Source organism: Balaenoptera physalus (assembly GCF_965194825.1).
Source record: "Balaenoptera physalus genome assembly, chromosome: 1".
Classification (NCBI taxonomy): Eukaryota; Metazoa; Chordata; class Mammalia; order Artiodactyla; family Balaenopteridae; genus Balaenoptera; species Balaenoptera physalus.
This window is the reverse complement of record NC_138882.1, coordinates 90,907,970-90,914,376: the sequence shown is the minus strand read 5'-3', so window position 1 is coordinate 90,914,376 and position 6,407 is coordinate 90,907,970.

Here is a 6,407-nt window from a genome sequence, read left to right as displayed (position 1 = left end):
TCTGTCTTCTCTAAGCTGCCCCCATCCCTCTCTTCCCAGTTAGAAATCTCAAGTCACAAGGAAAGTTTCCAAGAATTAGTCACTTTGTAACTTTTGTAAATGTCTTGGTAGGGGGTTATTACTTGGAAATGGATTCCAGAGCCTTGAAGAAAAGTTAACATGTAGAGGTTTCCAGAAACATCAGGCCACTGGAGTTAAGAGTATCCATATAATCTTGTACTTTCTCTAAAGAATAATCACTTTATTTAAAATTGGTTTTGTTCTGGTGTTGCTTGGTTCAAGAACATGCATCAAACTTTTATTTCTTTACTCAATCTCGCCTCCTTCTCTTGTGTTTCAAAATTAGCTATTAGGGCTTCCCTGGTGGTGCAGTGGTTAAGAATCCACCTGCCATTGCAAGGGACACGGGTTCAAGCCCTGGCCTGGGAAGATCCCACATGCCGTGGAGCAACTAAGCCGGTGTGCCACAACTACTGAGCCTGTGCTCTAGAGCCCGCGAGCCACAACTACTGAGCCCATGTGCCACAACTACTGAAGCCCACACACCTAGAGCCTGTGCTCTGCAACAAGAGAAGCCATGACAATGAGAAGCCCACACACTGCAACAAAGAGTAGCCCTAACTCACCGCAACTAGAGAGAGCCCGTGCGCAGCAACGAATACCCAACATAGCCAAAAAAAACCCACAAACAACAACAACAAAAAACAAAATTAGCTATTATATGCCAGGCACTGTGCTATGGAGGGCTGTGGGGGTGAAGGGGATGGGCGGAGGTCAAGGTTCTTGGGGGCCTCCTCCACCAGTAGGAGGAATGAGATAAGCACATACATGCTATATAACCCAACCAAGAGTCAGAATGTGATAAAGGCCATAAGAGGGATATGGGCAAAACCCCACGGGAATTCAAAGGAAGCAGAGATTTCCTGTGTGTGGGAGAATCAGGAATGGCCTCATGGAAGAGGCTAAATTTGAGGTCAACCTTGATGGATAAGTGGAGCTTCTTCTGATGGAGAATTGGAGGGTGGCTGCAGGGGCAGTGCCACAGCAGGGGGTGATTGAACGGGTAAGGGTACCTGGAGCAGAGCGTGAAGGGGGGCAGGAGGACGACAAATGAGAAAAGCAGGAGGGGACCATGAAGTGGAGGGCAAAGTTCTTCCTTATTTTAAAGGCGGTTGAAGCACATGGTGTGGGAGCCGTCTTTATGGTGGATTTAGAGCGAACGCGGGTTGGATTAGAGGGGATAGACATACAGAGAAAAGGAGAGCCATAAAGAGGACTCTTGATACCCATTCAGGCCATGGAAAATGGGATTAGCTGTGAGTACACCAGAAGGGAAATGTGAATGATAATTCCAAGTGTTTGAACCAAGGACATCAGAAGGAGGGGGCAGGTTAGGGGGGACTGAGGTTTATCTCTTGGAGGACAGCCAACGGTTGCTTATTGAGACAAGCAAATCCACTTCAATCCCTTCCTCACAAATGCAAAAACATGTTAAAGTCTGAGCTGGGACATTAGGCCTGTACTCAGGGAGCGGGGAAGTGTGTTGATGATGGTGGGAAGTCATGAAGAAAATAAGAAGGCTAAAGGCATCTCCTCCCACCCGACACGTCCATGCACCCAGGTTCCCTGGACACCAGGCAAGGGAACACACTGGACGAAAGGTGTTTTTCTAAATATTCTTGGAACGCAGTGTAGAAATGGGAAGTAAGAAAGGGCTAGTCCTAAAGTACAGTGGATGGTTTAGGGGTCCCCGGGTGCTAGCGGTAGCTGTGTTACCATCAATGCTGGGAGACTGTGAGCCCTTGGGCTGGACTGGGGGAGTGTTTGCAAAAAAAAAAAGGAATGCGTGTGTGCTTCTGTGCACAAGCACATGGTACACACACACACACACGCACACACATACACTCTTATCTTTACATCTCATGTCCCCCTTTCATGAAATCAGAGAGCAGAGAAACACGCTTTTTATCCTCAGTCCATTTTGAATCTGGCTGCAGTGACTTGAAGCAGCTGGTTTTACTAACACTGCAGGTGACACAGAATCCTGAAGGTCTCAGCAGGGGCTGGGGGGAAAGGTGCAAACGGTGGCGGAGAAGAGAATGCCATGGGCCCTGGTACTGATATTTCCACTGCTTCGTGCCGCTGGGGGTGTAAAACGTGTCTTGCTGACATCAGCAGGTGCCAGAGGTTTGGGATCCTGGAATTCTGTAAACAGACCTGGGCTGTCTCTTTAGAGATGAGGTGACTGAGACCTTGAGAGGTTAACTTGCTTCTCTAAGACCGTGCCCAAGCCTTGCCAACTTTTGGCTGGGATTCTAGTGACTTCTGCCTCCGGAAACCCTGCCCCTGCTTATCGAGGCTCTGTGGCTTCTAAAACTGGGCACAACTTCTCACTTAGAACGTGGGCAAGTCAAAGAAAAACATCATCTCTCCAACATGTACATACCTGCGCTGCTCCTGGGCATGTATGGGAAAGGATGGCACTGATCTCTCCTTTCCTGGGCTCTTGTGGCAGCCTTGTTTATGCTCAGCCAACCTCAGGAGGCTATGGTGTTCCTCGTAACACATCCTAAGGTAGTCCAACCTGGTCTTGGACCCTTGTCTGAGTTACTCTCACTTGGTGGTCCAGAAAGCTCTCTGTCGAGTTAGCTGTTATTAATGTATTGTGATAATAAGAAAAATCTTTCAAAACCAAAGGGAATGAATCTTTTCATAGTAGCCCTTTAAGTAGTTGGGAGTGGGTACTGGCATACAGGCAAAGGGCTGGGCATTAGAGAGGATGAAGAGCCTCCTCCATTTCTTCTGTTTTTATTGTCGCTCTTGTGTTTGTATAGCGCTACACAATTTCCAAGTGCAATGCAATAAGCGCTGCAATAAAAGTACAGGAGCCCTAAAGAGGTGATTGTCATCTGAAGCTCAAGATCTCCTGAGGAGGAAAGGTCTACTTTACTGATGAGGCTAGTGATATGTGGACAGGTGATCCAGCTTTCCCAAAGATCTACAGCTAGTAAATGGCAGCTTGGGCACTCAACCATGTCTTTTGACTCCAGATTCTATCTTCCCTACTTACTTTTGTGTGTGTGTGTGTGGTTTCTTTTAATGTCTTTCTTGGAGTATAATTGCTTTACATTGTTGTGTTAGTTGCTGCTGTATAACAAAGTGAATCAGCTATACGTATACATATATCCCCATATCTCTTCCCTCTTGCATCTCCCTCCCTCCCACCCTCCCTATCCCACCCTTCTAGCTGGTCACAAAGCACCAAGCTGATCTCCCTGTGCTATGTGACTTCCCACTAGCTATCTATTTTACGTTTGGTACTGTATATATGTTCATATGTACACTACCACTCTCTCACTTTGTCCCAGCTTACGCTTCCCTCTCCCCATGTCCTCAAGTCCATTCTCTAGTAGGTCTGCGTCTTTATTCCTGTCTTGCCCCTAGGTTCTTCATGACCATTACATTTTATTTTATTTTTTTAGATTCCATTTATATGTGTTGGCATACGGTATTTGTTTTTCTCTTTCTGACTTACTTCACTCTGTATGACAGATTCTAGGTCCATCCACCTCACTACAAATAACTCAATTTTGTTTCTTTTTATGGCTGAGTAATATTACCTTGTATATATGTGTCACATCTTTTTTATCCATTTATCTGTCGATGAGCTCTTAGGTTGCTTCCATATCCTGGCTATTGTAAATAGAGTTGCAATGAACATTGTGGTACATGTCTCTTTTTGAATTATGGTTTTCTCAGGGTATATGCCCAGTAGTGGGATTGCTGGGTCATATGGTAGTTCTATTTTTAGTTTTTTAAGGAACCTCCATACTGTTCTCCATAGTGGCTGTCTCAATTTACATTCCCACCAACAGTGCAGGAGTGTTCCCTTTTCTCCACACCCTGTCCAGCATTTGTTGTTTGCAGATTTTTTGATGATGGCCATTCTGACTGGTGTGAGATGATACCTCACTGTAGTTTTGATTTTCATTTCTCTAATGATTAGTGATGTTGAGCATCCTTTCATGTGTTTGTTGGCAATCTGTATACCTTCTTTGGAGAAATGTCTTTTCAGGTCTCCCCCCTATTTTTGGATTGGGTTTGATTTTTTGATATTGAGCTGTATGAGCTGCTTGTATATTTTGGAGATTAATCCTTTGTCAGTTGCTTCATTTGCAAATATTTTTCTCCCATTCTGAGGGTTGTCTTTTCATCTTGTTTATGTTTTCCTTTGCTGTGCAAAAGCTTTTAAGTTTCATTAGGTTCCATTTGTTTATTTTTGTTTTTATTTCCATTTCTCTAGGAGGTGGATCAAAAAGGATCTTGCTGTGATTTATGTCATAGAGTGTTCTGTCTATGTTTTCCTCTAAGAGTTTTGTAGTGTCTGGCCTTACATTTAGGTCTTTAATCCATTTTGAGTTTATTTTTATGTATGGTGTTAGGGAGTGTTCTAATTTCTTCTTTTACATGTAGCTGTCAAGTTTTCCCAGCACCACTTATTGAAGAGGCTGTCTTTTCTCCATTGTATATTCTTGCCTCCTTTATCAAAGATTAGTTGACCATAGGTGTGTGGGTTTATTTCTAGGCTTTCTATCCTGTTCCATTGATCTATATTTCTGTTTTTGTGCCAGTACCATACTGTCTTGATTATTGTAGCTTTGTAGTATAGTCTGAAGGCTGGGAGCCTGATTCCTCCAGCTCTGTTTTTCTTTCTCAAGATTGCTTTGGCTATTTGGGGTCTTTTGTGTTTCCATACAAATTGTGAAATTTTTTGTTCTAGTTCTATGAAAAATGCCATTGGTAGTTTGATAGGGATTGCACTGAATCTGTAGATTGCTTTGGGTAGTATAGTCATTTTCACAATGTTGATTCTTCCAATCCAAGAACATGGTATATCTCTCTATCTGTTTTTATCATCTTTAATTTCTTTCATCAGTGTCTTATAGTTTTCTGCATACAGGTCTTTTGTCTCCTTAGGTAGGTTTATTCCTAGGTATTTTATTCTTTTTGTTGCAGTGGTACATGGGAGTGTTTCCTTAATTTCTCTTTCAGATTTTTCATCATTAGAGTATAGAAATGCAAGAGATTTCTGTGCATTAATTTTGTATCCTGCTACTTTACCAAATTCATTGATTAGCTCTAGTAGTTTTCTGGTAGCATCTTTAGGATTCTCTATGTATAGTATCATGTCATCTGCAAACAGTGACAGTTTTACTTCTTTTCTGATTTGGATTCCTTTTATTTCTTTTTAGTCTCTGATTGCTTTGGCTAAAACTTCCAATGCTATGTTGAATAATAGTGGTGAGAGTGGGCAACCTTGTCTTGTTCCTGATATTAGTGGAAATGGTTTCAGTTTTTCACTACTGAGAATGAAGTTGGCTGTGGGTTTCTCATATATGGACTTTATTATGTTGAGGTAGGTTCCCTCCATACCTACTTTCTGGAGAGTTTTTAGTCATAAATGGGTGTTGAATTTTGTCAAAAGCTTTTCCTGCATCTATTGAGATGATCATATGTTTTTTATCCTTCAGTTTGTTAATATGGTGTATCACATTGATTGATTTGCATATATTGAAGAATCCTTGCATTCCTGGGATAAACCCCACTTGATCATGGTGTATGATCCTTTTAATGTGCTGCTGGATTCTGTTTGCTAGTATTTTGTTGAGGATTTTTGCATCTATGTTCATCAGTGATATTGGCCTGTAGTTTTCTTTTTTTGTGACATCTTTGTCTGGTTTTGGTATCAGGGTGATGGTGACCTCATAGATGAGTTTGGGAGTGTTCCACCCTCTGCTATATTTTGGAAGAGTTTGAGAAGGATAGGTGTTTGATAGAATTTGCCTGTGAAGCCATCTGGTCCTGGGCTTTTGTTTGTTGAAAGGTTTTTAATCACAGTTTCAACTCCAGTGCTTGTGATTGGTCTGTTTATATTTTCTATTTCTTCCTGGTTCAGTCTCGGAAGGTTGTGCTTTTCTAAGAATCTGTCCATTTCTTCCAGGTTTTCCATTTTATTGGCATATAGTTGCTTGTAGTAATCTCTCACTATCTTTTGTATTTCTGCAGTGTCAGTTGTTACTTCTCCTTTTCATTTCTAACTCTGTTGATTTGAGTCTTCTCCTTTTTTTTCTTGAAGACTCTGTTGAATGGTTTATCAATTTTGTTTATCTTCTCAAAGAACCAGCTTTTAGTTTTATTGATCTTTGCTATCATGTACTTCATTTATTTCTGATGTGATCTTTATGATTTCTTTCATACTGCTAACTTTGGGGGTTTTTTCTTCTTCTTTCTCTAATTGCGTTAGGTGTAAGGTTAGGTTGTCATTTGAGATGTTTCTTGTTTCTTGAGGTAGGATTGTATTGCTATAAACTTCCCTCTTAGAACTGCTTTTGCTGCATCCCATAGGT